General features: G+C 39.6%; 1 long non-coding RNA gene across 6 annotated transcripts in view; it reads right to left on the reverse strand.

Moving 5' to 3' along the window:
* LOC114087366 (uncharacterized) overlaps positions 1 to 20,164 on the reverse strand; it is a 63,287-nt gene that overhangs the window by 24,762 nt on the left and 18,361 nt on the right. For 4 of the 6 annotated variants that reach the window (XR_011707380.1, XR_011707382.1, XR_011707379.1 and 1 more), the window contains 3 exons: positions 17,372 to 17,487; positions 9,483 to 9,545; positions 8,855 to 9,007 (listed from right to left, as the gene is read on the reverse strand). This is a non-coding gene — a long non-coding RNA (uncharacterized lncRNA). The remainder of the gene's footprint in view (positions 1 to 8,854; positions 9,008 to 9,482; positions 9,546 to 17,371; positions 17,488 to 20,164) is intronic. The other 2 variants (XR_011707383.1, XR_011707381.1) reach the window with 2 other exon arrangements.

Genomic DNA, 20,164 nt, shown 5'->3' on the forward strand with positions numbered 1-20,164 from the left:
TGGCTTGTGCTGAGAAACAGAAACCAGAAATAGCGAGGCTGGCTGTGTGGACAGACTCTACCCCTGCCAGGCAAGGCTTAGTGTGAGGTGCAGGAGGATTCACTGACAGAGATACATTTCTTGGAAATGGGAGCAGATTTATGCCAACCACTTGCACAATAATATCTGGCCTGAACAGAGCTCTTGTGCAATTACCAGAATCCTGTACTACTCCTATTAATTTACATAACAAACATTTTACACCTACTTAGTGAGAATAGCTAACATTTATTGAAGGTCAAGTACAGTTCTGAGTTCTTCATATCTATTAACTTAATCTGCACAAGAACCCTTTGAAGTGAGTCCTGTTGTTACCATTCCCATTTTACAGAGGAGAAAACTGAGATACAGTGGACTTGCATGAAATTTCTTACTATATTCAAGGATCTGGATTTGAACACAGGCAATTTTATTTCAAATCCCACATGTAAATCACTGAATGTATATGCTTCCTATATTGTTTTGTTGTTGGTTTTTTTGTCTTGTTTTGTTTTGTTTTTGTTTTTTGTTCCAGGGATTAAACTCAGGGGCACTTAACTACTGAGCTACATCCACATCCATTTTTATTTTTTCATTTTGAGACAGGGCCTTGCTAAGTTGCTGAGGCTGGCCTCGAGCTTGCAATCCTCCTACCTCTATACTGACTTTTGTGTGAAGCACTATATTAGGCATTCAAAAGAAGCTAACAAAAATATCACAACCCCTACACTTAAAGGAGTTCATAGTCTTAGAAACAGAGGATAATGCCTTTTTCCTTCTTTCCTTCCTTTCTTCCTTTTTGTTTGCAGTGCTGGGGATCAAAGCCAGGGCTTCACACATGCTAGAAAAGTGTTCCACCATTGAGCTACACATCTAGTCAAATGCTGCCTTCTGACTTAAACAAATTTGGCCATTTAGAAAATAGATATTCGTTTTGTGGCCTCTTGAGGTTGAATGCACATGGGAAACTATAAATCCCCTCGCCCCTATGTCCTGAAAACTGTTGAACTGAATCCCCCCACAGGGTGATGTGTTTTGGCAAGGAAGCACCAAAACACTCCTTCACTTGTTTGGCAGTTCAGTGAAGAGCTACCTAAGTCAGCCAGTCTGGCAAAGATCATGTGCATGAAGGACTTGAGCTAAAGCAGATGTCATAATATTCCTAGGAGAGTGCTGGGCAGTTCTGGGTCAGACCAGGCAATAGGGTCCTCTGTGAAGGAATGGACAGAATTATCAAGGGCTGGTGGTGGGCCTCCACCTGCTGCCTTCTAAAGCTTTGTCCACAGAGGAGAGAGTGGAGCCTGTACAACATTCCTAACCAATCAACAGTCTTGACACTATTCACTTTCCAAAGAAATGATTTCATTAAAGCTAAAGAGAGTGCTGGATAACCCCCTGGGCAACTGCGGCTAACAAGCTGGAGTGTTGCTTCTTGATTCAGTGCCCAGATCTCCCACCTCAGGAATTCCATCACAGACCTCTAGGCATCCAAAATCAATCTCTGTAGAGTTTTGGTGTTTTTGTTGTTGTTGTTTTTTGGCCTAGTGTGTTTTTCCCAAATGGTATTTTGTTGTTCAAAAATAAAATAACTGAGAGAACACCCCATCTTATGAAAAGGATTATAAGGACCTAAATGTAACGCTAAGATTTCTATATCAAAGGGTAATTTGAAGGAAAATAAGCCTTATGTTTGTTCATTTGTTATCATATAAGAACATCTGGTTGTTATTTGTACATAGCAGATGCTCAATAAATGTGAGTTTCCTTCCTTACCTCTATCACATTTAATTCTCATAAAAACACTATAAGGAAATCATGATGTTTACACTATAGATGAGGAAACAAAAGTTTAGAGTTTAAGTAGTTTGTTCATTCCTGTGACTATAAGGCGTCCACTCTGGGTTCAAACTGGAATGCCCACCCTCTTCCTAGCATGAACATTGCCTCTGAGATCATCACAACTGAGCTTTGTAGAAAATTTCATTTACAAAGTCCTTCCACAGTCACCATATCACCAAATCCTCAGAACACTCCTAATCTAAGAGGATTATTATTTTGTTCAATTTTAAGTGGTTGAAGCCACTCATATGATTTTAGCAATTTATCCAAGGTAGAAAATGGACCCTTCTGAATCCATGTTTTATGTGCTCAGATCCTTGCTCTTGGTACCTCACCACATGACATCTCAGCAGGGATCCCAAAGAAGGGCAAATGAATGTGAATGTGAATGTGAACTGAGGCCAGAGTTGGGCAGCTAGGATCCGTTGTCCCATTGGTGCTCCAGAGCTGACCTTAAATCCCACCTCAGCAGCACGCAGAAACCATTTTTATATTACTCTTTTCCTTATTTTTAATTGGTACATTATAGTCATATATAATAGTGGAATTTGTTGTTACATATTTACACATGCACACAATATAACAATATAATTGGCCAATACCATTCCATCAGCATCATTCCCCAGTGTTTTCCCCTTTCTCTCCCCTATCCCCTTTCCTCTACTCTACTGCTCTCCCTTCCATTTTCATGAGATCCCCCCTCACCTTTTTCCCCCTTTTTGTCTCTCTAGCTTCCACATATGAGAGCAAACATATGACCCTTGACTTTCTGAATTTGGCTTGTTTCACTTAATACAGTGGTCTTTAGTTCCATCCGCTTTCCTGCAAGTGACATAATTTCATTTTTCTTTATGGCTAAAAAAGACTCCATTGTGAGTACATACGATATTTTCTTTATCCATTCATCCATTGATGGACACCTAGGCCAGTACCATAGTTTGGCTATTGTGAATTGTGCTGCTATAAACATGGGTATGCATATAGTATACTGACTTTAATTCTGTAGGATAGATACACAGGAGTGGTATAGCTGGGCCATATGGTGGTTCCATGCCTATTCTTTTGAGAAACTTCCATACTGATTTCCATAGTGGTTGTACTAATTTGCAATTCTGCCAAAAATGTAAAAGTGTCCTTTTTCTTCCCGTCCTCTCTAGCATTTATTATTGTTTGTATTCTTGATGGCTGCCATTCTGACTGGAGTGAGGAGAAGTCTCAGGGCAGTTTTAATTTGCATTTTCCTAATCGCTACAATATTGCACATTTTTTCATATATTTTTGACCACTTGTATTTCTTCTTTTAAGAAATGTCTGTTTAGTTCATTTGCCCATTTATTGTTTATTGGTGTTAAGTTTTTTTTAGTTTTTAATATATCCTAGATATTAATCCTCTGTCAGGAGAGTATTTACCTATCTAGAATATATGTATTCTCTCATTCTGAAAGTTCTCTCTTCACATTCTTTCACACTTAATTGTTTCCTTTGCTTTGCAGAAACTTTTAAATTTGATGTCATTCCATTTATTAGCTCTTGGCATTATTTCCTGAGCTTTAGGGGTCCTATTGATAAAGTTATTGCTTGTGCCCATGTGCTAGAATGTTGACCCTACGTTTTCTTCTAAGAGTTGCATAGTTTCTGGTCTAGTTCTTAGGTCCTTGATCCATTTTAGTAGTTTGTTTGTTTGTTTGTTTTTGAGCAGGGTAAGATAAATAGCTGAGTCTCATTCTTTTACCCATGGATATCCAGGTTTCCCTAACACCATTTGTTTAAAAAACTATCTTTTCTCTAATGTTACATTTTTGACAACTTTGTCAAAGATCAGATCACTATATCTTCCTGTATTAGTCTCTGTACCTTTGGTCTAAGTATCTGTTTTTATGCCAGTACCATATAGCTTTGTTACTATAGTTCAGTAGTATAATTGGAAGTAAGTCTTGGCGATGCCACCAGCATTGCTTTTTAGCTTAGAATTGCTTTGCCTATTCTGAGTCTTTCATTCTTTCGAATAAATTGTAGAACTGGTTTTTTTTTCCCTGTTCTATGAAGAATGCCATTGGTATTTTGATGGGAATTGCATTGAATCCGTATATTGCTTTGGGTAGAATGGCCATTTTAACAATATTAGTTCTGCCATACATGAGTTCATGAACATAAGAGGTCTTTCCATCTTCCCATGTCTTCTTCAATTTCTTTCTTCAATGTTGCATAATTTTCATTGAAGAGGTCTTTCACCTTCTTGGTTAGATTTATCCCTAGGTTCTTGTTTTTTTTTTTAATTTTGTTTTGTTTAAACTATTGTGAATGGTATTGTTTTCCTGACTTTATTCTCAGCAAATTTATTATTGGTATATAGGAAATCTACTGATTTTTTGATGTTGATTTTGTAATCTGCTATTTCACCAAATTGTTTATTAGCTCAAACAGTCCTGGGTGGAGTTTATTGGATCTTCTAAATATAGGATCATATCATCTGCAAATAGTGACAATTTGACTCTTCCTTTTCTATTTTTATCCCTTTTATTTCCTTCTCTTGCCTAATTGCTTTGGCCAGAGGCCACTTTAAATAAGCATTAAACCATATTTTCATATTTTATGGTTTACAAAATATCTATCTCGTATGTCCTAATTAGAGTGTGGCTACTGTATAAACAGAGTAGCAAGGTGACTGAATTTTTCAGACGGGCTAGACACAGCCCACACAATATTCCTATGCTAGGATCAAGCCCACATTCTGTCCAGGTTACTTTCCTAAGTGACACTCTGCATTCCCTTGCTTTACCTCATCACCATGATCTTCTAGGTATAATTTTCTCCATGTTCTTTTAAAATGTAGTTGCTCTATTATGATTATACCAATTACATATGCATTTTGAAAATAGTCTAGAGAACACGGGATGATATAAAGAAGAAAATAAATATTATTAAGTATCCTATTTACTAAGTTCTGATAATATTAGTATCTCATAGTATGTACTTCCTAGGACCTATGTATACATATATAATGGTTTCATAATATTTTATCAAATGTACATGTATACATGTACCATTTTTTATGTCTGCATTCCTATCCTAATTAATTCTGATTAATAGACATTTGCTGTTTGGTATATCTTCGACATTTATAAAACAGTTCAGTGAAAATCATTGATGGTTCATCTTTGTATATTTGCCTAACTTTCTAGAAGTGGAATTGCTGTTCACAGAGATACACTTTTTTAATGGTTTTTTTGTATGTGCATTGATAAATTAGCCTGTAAAAAACGTGAGTCAACTTATACTCTCACAAGCAGAAAACAAGAACATCCCCATATCTTTGCCAACACTGAGAATTAGCAAACCTTTATTCTTTAACCAGATAATAGAAGAATAACTTGTTTTATTTTAATTTTTTTAATTGTTGAATGACCTTTTTAATTTATTTCTATGTGGTGCTGAAAATCCAACCCAGTACCTCATACATGCCAGACAAGGATGCTACCACTGAGCCCCAGCCCGAATAACTTGTTTTTTTTACCACTTCTGAAGAGGAACATCTTTGTATCAGTTTATTAGTAAGATGATTATATTTAATTTATTGTCCAATCTAGGGTATTTCAAGAATGAAAGGGGACATTAAATGGCGGGTAAGTCAACAGGCTCATGGTTGTGCTACTTCCTGGCCATTTGCATTTATTAGTTTGGGCATTACTTGTTTGTAGCTTTTACTTACTTTTTCCTAGTGGGTTGTTTGTTCTTTTCTTAATATTACAAAAGATTATGTTATAATAATATTAACTCTTTGTAATGTGTGTTAAATATACATCTCTCTACCTATCATAAATGTAAAGGTTTTATATATAGGTTATTTTAATTTTAAAAGTAATAAAATAAGATTTTTTAAAGTTTGTTTCAGATGTCTTAAGCTTCTTTGATACAACTGTAGATTCACATGCAATTACAGAAAATAATGTAGGCAGATTCACTTTATATTCCACCTAGTTTCCTCCAATGGTACACCACAATAGTACACCACAGCCAGGCTCTGGGCCTACTTCCTCCCGTTGCTCCCTGTCTTTTCCCCCTACATTATTTTATTGGTGCCTTACAGTTGTACACAATGGTGGGATTTGTTGTTACATATTTGTACATGTACTCAATGTAGCAACTGTAATTTGGCCAATATCAGTCCTCAGCACTTCCCCCCTCCCTCTCCTCTTCCTACCCATCCCCCCCCTCCCCGCCCTTTCCTCTATTTTACTAAATGCTCTTGGATTTTCATGAGATTCTTCTTGCCCTTTTGAAGCAACACTCGCCTCTCTTCTTCTCGCCTTTCCCCCAGCCTGTGACCTCAGCAACATTATCTGTTCCCCATTTCTACAACTTTGTCATTTCAAGAATGCTACATGAATGGAATCATATGGTGTGTAGTCTTCTGGTTTCCTTCTATGTGGTTTTATGTTTCATTTTGTTTTGACTCAGCATGATGCTCTGAAGACTCCATCAGGGTGTTGCTTGTGCCAAGAGTTTGTTCCTCTTTATGGCTGCTTTGGATGTATCCTAGTTGCTGAACCATTCACCCTTGGTGTTGTCACTTCTTTTTAGTCACTCAGATAGGTGTGTGGCGATATTTTGTTGCGGTTTTAATTTTCACTTCCCTAATGGGTTTTGATGTTGGACATCTTTTAATATACCCATTGTCATTTGTATATTCTTGATGAAATGTCTCCTTATATGTTTTGCCCATTTTCTCATTGAATTGTTCGTTTTTTGTACTGTTCAGTTTTGAGAATTCTTTGTTCAGATAATAACCCTTTGTCAGATGTGCAATTTACAAATATTTTCTTTCTTTCTTTTTTCTTTTCTTATTTATTTATTTAGTTTATGGCAGTGATTGAACCCTTACTAGTTTACTACTGAGCTACATCCTCAGTCCTTTTTATTTTTTTAGTTTAAGACAGTCTCACTAAGTTGCCAAGGTTGGCCTTGAACTTGTGACCCTCCTGCCTCATCTCCCAAGCTGCTGAGATTACAGTGTGCTCCACCATGCCTGGCTATTTAAAAGTATGTTCTCATTATGTGATTTGACTTCTGCTTCTCTTAAGAGGATCTTTCAGAGAGTAAAGATTTTTACATTTGTAATTTATCAATTTTGCCTTCTATGGATTGTGACCTTTGGTCAAGTCTAATAACTCTTCGCTCTGGATCCTGAAGATATTCTCCTGTGGTATAGCTCTGTGGACCAGGCTGCTCAACATGGCAGGTGGATCCACCCAAGAGAGAGATAGTACATACCCATAATGGAGAGTATCTCATCTCAGAAGTGATAGTTCATCACATTTCTGCTGTATTATAGAGTCACATGGACCAACTCTGGCATCACTTGGGAAGGTACAATGCAAGGTACCCTTGCATTCCCAGAGGCAAGGATCACTGGGGTCTTTTGCAGGGCTAGCTACCAAAGCCACAGAAATGGGAGCTGAACAAGAAAATTAAATATTAAAGCTATTGTTTTAATATTTGGACATTGTTTATTGCCTCATTATAGTCTAACATAAGCTAACTGATATACCTATATGTTTTTTTTTAATAAACTTTTTAGCAGGCTTTTTATTGTTTTTGACTCACTTCTCCAAAAGATGAAAAATCCCCTTTATATTCTCTGGCTTTCTTGTACTACTGGCCTTGTCTTGAGTTTGGTTAGTTTTATTTATTTATTTTAAGGTTTTTCTATCAGCTATATGTAGAATGCTCAATTATGCATTTGGAGACTCTTTCAACATCTTTAGATAGCACTGGTTTACTCTCCAGTCAATAAATTCAAGGAACAGTATTTTTTTAAAATATTTATTTACTTTTTAGTTGTGGTTGGACACAATATCTTTATTTTATTTATTTATTTTTATATGGTGCTGAGGACTGAACCCAGGGCCTCACACGTGCTAGGCAAATGCTCTACTACTGAGCCACAACCCCAGCCCCAAGGAACAGTGTTTTAACACTTATCTTACATCCTCCTCCTCCAGATGTCTGTCAATGTTACCATTATTTTATATTTTCAAAGTTCTATTTTCTTTATCTTTAAGCCATGTTGTTGTTAAGAATCTAAGAAGCGCCATCTCCAGAGAGCAGGATCGATGAACGGTTCCTGTGTGTAGACCAAGAGTGTCCATCAGGGAAATGCGGGGAACGGATTCAATGTTGTTGGATTTCTAGGACATGAAGGACCACTGGAACAAAGAAAAACACCTCACCTAGGGTCACATGTAATCTCATTTGAATCCTTAGCCAGGTAGGCAACATCTGTCTCTCTCTGGCCAAAGTCCCAAAGCTACTACAGTCCAGGACATCAGTCTTGGTGTTTGTGCTGGGAGGGTTCCTGATTCCCCAGAGGAGCTCTCCTCATCAATTTGCATGAGTCAATCTAGTCACAATTAGTTCCTCTTTTTCAAGATGCCAGTGTGGAGCATGTTGCTGGGTACTATTCTTTGTCCCTTAGATGCTAGGATGGCAGGAAGAGGGTAGTCAAACATAATACAGGACAGTTACATTTCAATGCCCTATGAAGGGTCACCCACATGAACGTTTCCTGGTGCTGACCTAGATAGCTTTATCTGCTGCTCCCAAATCACCTGAAACCCAGACAATTTCAGTCCTGTCTCTCAGCCTGTATATACACAGTCTACATTCTGTGTACTTGAACTTATCAAAACATTTGTACATCTTGTCTCTTTCACGACTAGACCCGTAGTCCATATTTCCTACATGCCAACTATGTGACAGAATCACTTTGCATTATCTCGTGCCCTCTCTCCTTTCTTTACAACAAGCCCCTACGGGAAGCGTCATTTATTATTGTTGTTGTTCCTATCTTCCTGATGAGGAAACTGAGTTTCCAAGAGTCCCTAAAGGCTAAGGGACTCACCAAGAAGGTGTTCCCTAAAACCCCTTGGCTTATTCTGGCTAAGTTTAAGTCCCTTTCTGAAGACAAACCATGCCTTGAATGTCTTGGAAGCCTCACCTGCCACTTGCTCCTCCTGCCAACGGTCATGTACCATATTCTCACTCCCACTGGAACTCTTAAGAAAGCAGAGTCCATATGGAAAGAGAGAGGAAATCATTCTCTCCAGCAGGATGGTGCCGTGGAGCCTCTGGAATTTGCTAGGGATCACATCTATGGGTAGAGACAAAAGTATAAAAGGTGGACAAATCCTACACTGTCAGAAAAAGAAAAAATGTGTTGTGGTTTGCCAGCCCAAGAATTCTCTCAGCCTCTATAATATAATTTATATTGGCAGATGCAATTTGAGTTCAAATCACTGACTTGGAAATGAACTTGCACAAAGCACACATTGGAGCCTGTGCCTCTCTTGCACCGTGAACCCATGAGTGCAACCATGCGCACCTTGCTCTTGCACTAGATGGCAAGGACACTAGGGGCAGGGATCATTTCTTTTGGTGACTCACAATTTCCCTGCAGTATTAGAGCACAGATCTGGCTAGAGGCTTTCTTTTAGTGGCAAAGAAAGCAAGAGAACTATCAATTACTTCTCTAGCATTTCTTGTAGTGCATGAGATTTGAAATCACTTGCAATCATTATTAACCACTAGCTAACCGCTACCATCATTTTTATTAGTGGTCTACATACCTTATCAGCTTTCAGCTTTCCTTTTGGGGGAAACTGAGGCTTACTTTACATCTTCCCAATTCCCTGAAAGAATCCAGAAAAATAACCCATTTAAGCAGACATGAACCCAAGGCCAAGCTTCAAGACTCGGTTTCTGCTGTAAATTATAGAAATAGCACAGATATCGTGGCCCTTGGCCGAAGACAATCTTGAGTTTCAATCTGGTGGTTAGAAAGAGGAACATCTTAATCTGAAATCTTACTTATTAAAAGATGAAACAAGTTCTTCCAAATTAAAAATGTATGTTGTTTAAGTAAAAGGGATTGCCAGATGACATTTGCACTGGAGTCTGCTCTTCCTCATGCCCTGGTTTCCCATTCTGGAGGTTGAAATCAGCCCTCGCATCCCACAGGTTCAGAAGAAAGCAGGCTGAGATGCCGTTTTCAGCTTTGGAAGAAAAACAAATCATGTTGTTGTCGAGGCTGTTACTGAGAACATCATGCTGTCAGCCCTACTGGCTTGGCCACAGTCAAAAGAATCAAACAAAGCTGTTTGCCATGAATCTCATCATTCTGGATTGCCCAGCTGGGTCCTCCCCCCACCCTACCCAATGCCATTCGCAATTCCAATGCCCTAGAATTTGTTCCAGGAACAAGTTAAAATTCTTGCTAATTTCAGACATCAGCACTGCAAGTCCTTTCTTTCTTTCTTTTTTCCTCCTCTTTTCAATTTTTTCAGAAAAGAAATTCTGGTTGCTGGAAGACTCTAGGTAGACAAGTCCAGAGTTGAAAGCCCCCAGGAAAAGAGGGAAATGGGCTGATCAATTTGCAGGACTGGAGGATATACATGAATTGTAGGCCACTGAGCAGATAGCTAATTGCCTCTCAGGGCACAGAGGCCCTGGGGCCCCAGGCTTGGCTCTGACACCTGTCACCATTCCTGAGTGGACCCAAGGGAGTAAGTCTTCTCAATAAAGGCATTAGGGTCCTCCCTGTTAATCTCTTGCCTTAGGGCCTGTACCAAGTCTCATATTCATTATACTGTCAATTTCTTCACCTTTGAGGCAGAATAGGAATGCGATAATTGTCCCATAGAATTGAAAAAACACAGAAGCTAATGAGTGTAAACAATGTTATTTAACAGTCCATTGGATGGGGGAAAATGTACTGGCACTTTTATGACATTCGTTTTGAGCAGGTGTGTACATAGGTGTATGTATTTGAGTATGTAAGAGGAAAGAGACTATATTTTCTCTTTTTGAAATTTGTTTTAACTTTAAAAAAAATACCATTTGCTAGAACATTCTTCCAAGAAACTGCCAGAAGAAAATACTAAAGTCAGTACCAGGTAAGCGACATCATTGAAAAAGCAATACCTTGGGAGGCAGAAATAATGAAATTTGAATTCTTGCTCACTCTTACAGACTGTGATTTGAAGCAAGTGACTTTATATCTTTGAACGCTCATTTCTAACCCACCTTTAGGGAATGGGTTAGAAACTGTAATAAAGCCTACTTGATAGAATGGATGTGAGCATAAAATAAACGAGAATATATAAAATGCACAGCAAAGAACCTGGTATGTAGTAGAGGCTTAAGAACTATAATGGCCAGCATCTATTTAGCTTTTATATGGCAAAGGCTGGCTTCTGTACTTTACCTAAATGACATTATTTAATCCAAAATGTAGGTAATAAAATTATCCCCATGATGGGAAAAGTGAGGCTTAGGGGGGCTGTGTTTTCTTTAGTATATATGGAGTCTGCTCTGCCTCATGCCCTTGTTTCCCATTCTGGAGGGAAACTATATACATATATATGTATATACATAATTTTAACTTAATTTTCAAAACTTAAAAATTGGGGAAGATCTCACAATTTTGGATCCTTTCCTTCTAAGAGTCTGCAGCTATGGTCTCCAGTCCTTGTTTGTGTCCTTACAGGGCCATGATGGGCTAAAGTTGTACAGTGACCATTGCCTTTGGGCAATTAGGTGTTCATGAAGGTCCTGGTCACTCCTCAACCTCACACGTTCACGTCTTCACTGGGCCTCCAGAGGCACCTGAGGGTGGCCTGTCTTCCATTGCCTTTCCATCCACCTCCCTCACCAAAGTCGTAGAGTTGTTGAGCAAACAATCCAATACCCACGGGGTTCCTTTGTGGAGTAAAAATGCCCATGTTCACTCCCATCTCTGTTGAATTCTAGTTATTCCTGCTTGATGCAGTTTCCAGTGCAACGTCAATGACACACACCATGCAACTGCATTCTGAGAGGGCTCCCCTGATGCTCCCCCCTGCACTGAAAAGTCTGGAAAGATCCAGAAATACCCCTGTCTCTGGGAGCATACCATCAGTTGGGTTACCTTTTTCCTCCTTTTTGCATTCCCAGGAAACTGTCTTAGACCAAGGTCTCCTCATTCTGTCTTCCTGAATTACCTCCCACCTGTCCCCCTGATGTAACCCTCTCACCCCAACTCCCGATCCATTCAACACATCTCACAACAATCTCCTATCCATCTTTAGCAAATCTTCCTTCATAGTCAGGGGCAGTTTCTTGGGTGCGAGACCTGTGCAATTACATAAAATCCCTGCTTAGAAGTCACCTCACTTGGTTGAATGCTCTGCTATTGCATCTTGAAATTCCTAATGATTTCTGTACCAAGGGCCCACGTTTTTATTTTGTACTCAGGCTAGCAAGTACATAGCTGATCTTACTCATGTTTTAATTCAAGAAGTTTTAATGACTCCTAACCTTATTAGTTTTTCCCAGTCTATGTTAAACCATGACACACAAAGAAATAATATTTCTATGCTATAGTAGATTGCCCTGAATCCCTATGCTGGAGAAAATAGACACCATGGCAAACTATGACTGTAGATTGACCTGAAGCCCTAAGGCCAGCCATGCTAGAGAAAGATGCCATGGCATACTATGACTGTTGAGCATCATAGAAGCTGCTGAGTATACCTGTGAGGAAGTTCTGTCTTGCAGGAGAAAGTCCCAAGAGTTCACCTTAGTGCTCGTCCAGCTTTATTTCAGAACTTTCTCCTATAGTCAGGCTAATCTCATGTTATGTCCATTCTCATTTTCAGGCCCTCACTAATGTGGTTCCAGTTGCTGGGAATGATCACTCCCTTCTTGATGTTACCCAAATCCTGCCCATTTTGTCACAGCAGCTCAAGTCCAACTCCTCCCAAAGCTCATCCTGTGTGTATCAGCCAATAGCATTTCATTCTTGTATCAAAGGACAATGGATTGCTTTGTCAGTAGCAGGTACTGGGCCATGGTGGAGGATACAATTGGAAGCAACACATGCATTCTCCTGCCCTCATGAAAAGCTCACTGAAGTTAGGCACACATACAAGGCCACTTTAGTGCAGTGTGATCAGAAGTAAAGAGAGAATGTTTTTGATTCTGAGGGTTTCTGTAGCAAATTACCACAAGCTTGGTGGCTTATAATAACAGAAATATATTTTCTTACAGTTCTGGAGAATTCTAGTCCAAATTCAAGGTGTCAACAGGACCACATGCCCTCTGGCACCAGGGATGAATCCTTCCTTGACTCTTGAAACTTCTGGTGACTCCTGGTTTCTTGACTTGTGAGAGATTACTCCAATATTTATCTCCTTCATACGTCTTTTTCCACTTCTCTCTGTTTCTCTTCTGTATGTCTCTTATAAAGACTCTTGTCATTGTGTTTAAGGTCTACCTGGATATTTCAGATGATGCAACAAGATTTTTTTACTTGTTTATATCTATGAAGATGCCTTTTCCAACTAAGGTAACATTTTCATGTCCCAGGGATTAGGATAGGGACATCTCTTTGGGGGCCCACTATTTGACCCACTTACCTACTCCTTTGTGGGAGGGACAGCTAACTTTGCACAAGGGAATTTGAGGAAGTCTTTTTGGATAAAATAACATCTAAACTGTGCAAATCAGGCAAAGAGGGTGGGGACGTGAAAATGTTTCTGGAAACAACATGTGTAAAGATCCCAATACAAAGTTAAGCATGCTGGATTCCTGGAACTAAATGAAGCTAAGTGTGTCTGGAGAATAACATACAAAGTACAAAGGATAAGAAAAGCATCTAGAGAAGTAATCAGGGCCAAATCAAGAGGAGCGTAACCACAGATAATCACTTGGACCACTGTAATGCGGGCACTAAAAGGTATTACAAAATGGAAAGGCATTATCAGATTTGAGAGGATTGCATAGTTGGAGTGCAGGGAATGGACTGGGGAGGGCTGAGACTGGAACTAAGGAAACTGGATAGGAACCAGTTATATCATCCAGGCTGTGCATTTTAAATTAGGATAATGTGGAAGGGAAGGGGAGAGGGTCAATAAATTTAAGAGATTATTGAGGACAGAATCCACAGGGCTGGTGACTGATGGGCTGTCAGTGGGAAGTCAGAATGAGGCCCAGTCTCCTGGTTTCTGGTGGCATAGCATTGCCACTGCTGAGTTGGGAACCAAGGCGCAGCTTGGGTGGGCACCACAGGAATGAGTTTGCACTATCCTGAGGACAGACAGTTGGAGGCTCTTAGTGGACACTTGAATTCAAGTCTGAGACTCAGAAGGGAGGGCCAGGGCTGGAATCAGAGGCTTGGAAATGGTCAGTACATGGATCATATGCTAAGTCACGTAGTAGACAACCACACTTAGAAGGGCAGAATGAAAAGAGAATCGAGTGAAAACAGATCAGGGCCCAGGAAAGAATGCTTGGGAACAATTGCATTTATGTGAAGGGCAGAGGGCAGGGCACTGTGGCAAAAGGCAGAAAACAGGGCAATAGCTGATACAGTCATCCTTTGTATCCATGAGGGATTGGTTCCAGGACCCCCAAGTCTACGGATGCTCAAGTTCCTTATATAAAAAGGTATAGTATTTGCATATAACTTATGTACATCTGCCCATATACTTTAAATCATCTCTAAGTTACTTATAATACCTAATATAAATGCTATGTAAATAGTTGTTATACTATATTGTTTGAGAAATAATGACAAGAGAAAAAATGTCTACATATGTTCAGTACAGACACAATTTTTTTTCCTGAATATTTTCCATCCGTGGTTGGTTGGATTCCATGGATACAGAGGCCCAACTGTATTTAGTTATGTGTGATTTTTACCACACAATTGGAAACTTATTGTCAATTCTCTGTCACTCATTTTATATTTTACTGAACAATTCAAGCACAATATTATTTCTCTGTTCTGCTTTTTTGGTCTTTATTTTGTATACGTGGGAACCAGAGCAAGGACTCAGAACAGGGGCCCATCTGGGAATTAGAACTGAACAAATGCCTAGGGATTAATTGTTCAGTGTCTGTGTTAGAAAATAGGAGGAGGGAAAATTTCCCGTGTCCTCTGATCCCTCACCGAAACCTATGGCCCAATGTCATCATCAACTAACATTCTATGTACTTCTTTCCTTCTTCCCTTACAATTAAGCTTCTCCAAAATAAATAGCATCTTTTTGTTTGTTTGATTTTGCTGAAGGTGTTTATATATCCCCCCACCATGTGCTCCTTTCCAGCTAGTTAAATCCTATATAGAAGCACCATTCAGTATGTATAACATCCTGCAATAATGGAAATGTCTATAACTGTATAATAAAAATATGGCAGTCACTTGCTGCAGATGACTATTGATCACTTGAACATGGATAGTGCACCTAAGCAGCTGAACTTTTCATTGTAGTTTTAGTCAATTTAAATTAAATATCTATATGTGGTCAATGGCTACTGTGTTGAAGAACATAGCTCTACAACCGTCCATGAATTCAGAACTCACTTTCTCAAGGAACATTCCCTGAATTCCTCTCCCCAAATCAGGCCTGATCTTCCTGCTCTGTGCTGTCCAGAACCTTGTACTTTCATTTGCTAATGAGGATTATCATTTGGAATAATTTTGTGTTTTTACTGGTTTAATAATTTTGTGATTTTACTAGTCAATCTCCCCTGATAGACTGGGCTCTGGCCATGTCAATCTCAGTTACTATTGTGTTTTTAGCACCTAGTTCAGTGTATGGTATGTACTTTGTGCTCAGTTAATATTTACTAAAAGAGTGAATGATCAAATAAATTGTTAAAATATTTCACTGGATTATGCACCAAATATATCTTCATTCAATTATAGCCATGGCTTGTAACCATATAATAGATAATTCTGTAATCATACAATAGATAACTAGCTCCAGTCAATAGAAATTAGGCCAGACAGACCTGCTCAATTTGGGCCATGTGAAATTTGTGGTGTTGGATCTTGTGCCCTGACCTTATCATCCACCGCAGACCTGAAGGCTCTTCTGATTCATGATGGCCCACTACATCTCTCTTGCCCTATGAAGTTAGTAGTAAAATCATTCACATTTCTCATTAGCAGTTTTCACTCTTCCCTGAATCTGACATCAGTGTTCATCCTCTTGAAGTTGCTGAAAATCCTGAGTCTGTAACAGTGTATTGGTCTCCAGTTCCTGCTTTGCATTCTTTTGGTGTTTATTTTACATATTCCCAAAGCTCTTCCTCCAGTTAATTTTTAAACATTGGCTATGTCAGGAACCATGACCCAGCACTAAAGATCTCTCTCCAGAAGCAAGTCAGCACTCTTTGGCTATGTTCTTTTAATAGCTAAGTAGCCCTCACCCAGGATGGAACTCCAGCCCGTCAGAAGCTCTGGGCTTACTGGAACATTCGGGGGATCTCTTGCAACGTTCCTTAACTATCTTTGGCTCCAGCCTCTTCTTAGATAAGGAAAGCTAAGTGGAAACTGTGGGCCTGGATGAATCCATCTCCTACACCCTGGGCCAGCATAACACCAGGGTCCTGTGCCTAAGTTTCATTGCAAATCAACAAGCAGGGTTCTAAACTGTCTCCATGTGAGAGCAAAGACCAACATTGTAAAACCCAGTTGGCAGTTCAATTAAGGTCAGGTAAGTCTGACAGTCATTGTGGGAACCCAAATGGAGCTGGGGAAGCTAATGAGCAGGATGTTCAAAGGGGTGGTGGGGAAAAGTCTATCAGTTCTTACTATCTGCTCCATTGTGGTGGGTTCTGGAAGCTGGAAAGAAAAGAATTATGATAAAGATGAGAGGGAGGAAGAGGCCACCTGGGCATGGATTTGATTCAGAAGAGGCAAAAGAAGCACTAGTCTTTAATTCCAAGTCAAACAAGAGGAGCATGCTCTGCATAAAGCTAAAGGAAAAAGGCTTTAGTATATATCCCAGGGTCCAAGACAGTGGACAGATGCCTTCCTGTCCTCCTCAGGCCCATGTCAGACAAGCTTCTAGGGACAGCTGCTGCCTGCTTCCCATCATGGAAAGAAGTAACAGCATCACCCCTGGGCTCCACCTTCTGAAGCCTTGCCCACTCCAGGAATGGCAAACAGTCCTCCTATTGCCAAAAAGCCACTGACCCTGCCCCTCCACTTCATGGAAGGGCCATTCACAGGAGAACTTTCCTCACTTTTCCTGCCTGTTACATCGCTGCTGCTTTCTTGAATCTTTCATAATCCTAAAAGCTACTGACAGACAAGAAACAAGTAACTTGGTGTTGGATCAACCAAAAGTGGCCTAATTTACAATTGCAAACACGAGAGTATGGTCACTTCTCAGGGGTGTTTGTGACAGATTGGGCAATCACTAGAAGACAGGCAGGGAGCTGGGGATGTAGCTCAGTGGTAGGATGCTTGCCTAGCAAGTGTGAGGCCCTGGGCTCCATTCCTAGTACTGCCAAAAAATAAAATAAAATAACAAAAGAAGAGAACAGACCTGGGTAGAGGAGATGGCAAGTACCACAACTGATATAGCCAGTGGATTCACATGTGGCTAAAGATGAGACAAGGGAGCACTTGAAGTTAATGAATAAAACCCTGCACAGGTCTGAGAATGCCCAAGCCTGTACTGACCTGTCATATTTCTGCAGTGTTTGTGGTATCTGCCAGCTCAGTGATCCAGGTACCAATGAAGAACAGCCTGTGCAGTCCCCTGGAACTCACTGTCCAGATTTACTCTGCAGTTTCACCTCAAAAACAAAACAAAACATGGATTTAACAGATATCAAACCTTGGACTGGGGTTGTGGCTCAGTGGTAGAGCACTTGCTTAGTATGTGTGAGACACTGGGTTCAATTATCAGCATCACATGAAAATAAATAAAATAAAGGTATTGTGTCCATCTACAACTAAAAATATTTTTTAAAAAACACAAATATCAAACTTTTCAGAAATCTGGTTTTTGACCTCTGGGATGCATCTTTAATGCTAAGCCACCAAATGTTTTCCAAAGCCCAAATCCTAATAAGAAACACTATTTAAAAATTACCTGCAGCATTCCAGCTGCTTGCACATAAACTGTGTCACTTAATTGTATTCCAAACTCTCTCCATCTGCCTCTCTTAATGTCAGAGGTAACTGCTCATGCAAGTCAAGATTTCTGCCTCTATCTCTGAGCAGATTTTCCTGTTCATCCACACAAAACCCAAATGAACTTGCAAATGTATCAGTCTGAGCAAGTCATTCCCCTTCTTAAAACTTTTATATGTTCCTAATGTCTCTGTGACAAGGGTTACTCTCAGCTTTCAAGGCCCTGTGAGGCTGACCCCCCTCCACATCAGCACCCTTCATACACCCAATCAGGAGAAGGCACACTGCTTCACCTTGCACCCTCCCTGGGGCTGCCCTGTAGTTCTGATTCCTTCTTTGTAGAAGGAATCAGAAGGCCACCAGCACCCCGCTTTTCTCCCTCAAGTTTTTCCTGGCTTCACCCATAACAGCTGCACCCCCAGTGAGACAAACTGAGCAGTTTGTGCCTCTTTATCTTGGTGCATCTGCTACACTCCTGTCATCATTTACATTCCTCATTCTCAATGGGGAGGTGTCTCCCTAAGGGAGCCAGAAGTGGTTCTTGGCAGGGGAGAGACTGGAAATTTTTGCTTTTTATTATAAAGCACAGATATGCACAAGATACATAAACAAATATTGTGTTGTGGTTTGGATATGCAGTGTTCCCCAAAATCCCCTGTGTTAATGCAGGAATATTCAGAAATGAAATGATGCATTGTGAGAGTTATAAGGTAGTTTGTTTATCCTAGTTTGGATAGACTGACCGGGTGGTAACTGTAGGTAGATGGGGCATGGCTGGAGATGGCAGGTAACTGGGGGCATGTCCTGGAAGGGTTCATCTTCCCTGTATCCCCATCCACTTGCCCTCTCTGCATCCTGGCCACCATGAGTAGAACAACACTCCTCCACCATGCCCTTCCATCATGATGTTTTGCCTCTTATTGGGCCCAGAGCAATGGAGTTGGCCAACAATGGACTGAACCTCTGAAATAAATGTTTCCTCTTCTAAGTTGTTCTTGTCAGGTATTTTGGTCATAGTGATGAAAAACTGACTAACATAGTGCCTGTGGTATTAAAATTTCATGGGTGGATGAGGGAGATTGTTTTTAAAAATATCAGAGGCAAATAATTTTTAAAAGGCTGAGAAATATGCAGCAAATCACCAGCTGGACTGTGAGTTCTTTGTGAAAATCCCCACCAATGGAGGTTCTGACACACAGAGTAGTTTTGAATAAATGTTAAATGTTGAAAGTTGAATGAAGGTGGGGTTGTAGCTTAGTGGTAGAGCATGTGCCTAGCATGTGTGAGGCACTAGGTTCAATCCTCAGCACCACATAAAAATAAATAAATAAAATAAAGGCATTATGTTCATCTACAACTAAAAAAAAAAATTTTTTTTTTAAAAAAAAGAAAGTTGAATGAAAGCAGGCATCAATGAATTCTCCCAATAATTCTGAGGGGTGGTATTACTGTCCATGGGGAAAGATAAGGAAACAGGTATTAAAAGACTAATTACACCATCAAAGTTCCAGTTAATTAGTGCTTAAGTATAAACATTTTAAATTCAAGACATTAGGCTTCATATCTAATACTTGCTCACTTTATTTTGGTAGACTTGATAGAATTTACACAAAAACAGGAGACTATATTTTGCAATTTGCCTTCAACAAAGAATGTTCTGGCTGGACTATCCTAAGTCAATTGGAATATCTAAGAGCAAGCTTCACGAATCAAATTTGGGATCACATTCTTAACATGGATAGTGCACCTGAGCAGCTGAACTTTAAATCGTAGTTTTAGTTAATTTAAATTAAATACCTGTATGTGGTCAATGGCTACTGTGTTGAAGAATGTAGCTCTACAACACTATAATGGACTTTTAGTGGGAATGATGACCTTCTACTCCACTTGCAAAAGGGAGAATCTAAGGCTTACTCAGATGCAGCTAGAGCTACCCACTTAGCTTCTCACTCCAAATTTTGAAGTTAATCTAATTAAATTAATTTTTTTAAAAAAAATCTAGCTTTGAGCCTTTCTTGTGTACTCAAATGAACAGCACAGGGCTACTTTGCCCTGCAAAGGTGGGATAGTGGAATAAGAAAATAATATATATAATTATAATTCACGTTTCAACAAGTTCATCATCGTCATGAGACATATGAAATTCTAAGCCAGGAGATGAGCTACAATGGGGAGATAATGAGGATGAGAATGTTATTAGTAAAAATGCTTTCCTTGTTGAAAGCAAAGCAAAGTGACATCTATAAAATGGTTTTATGGGTCAATTTGTTGAAGCAGGAGGAGTTGAGTAGCTCAGAGCCATGCTTTATTCTTTGCAAGGTCAAGATGAGGTTTGAA

This window comes from Marmota flaviventris, chromosome 4 (assembly GCF_047511675.1).
Source record: "Marmota flaviventris isolate mMarFla1 chromosome 4, mMarFla1.hap1, whole genome shotgun sequence".
Taxonomy (NCBI): Eukaryota; Metazoa; Chordata; class Mammalia; order Rodentia; family Sciuridae; genus Marmota; species Marmota flaviventris.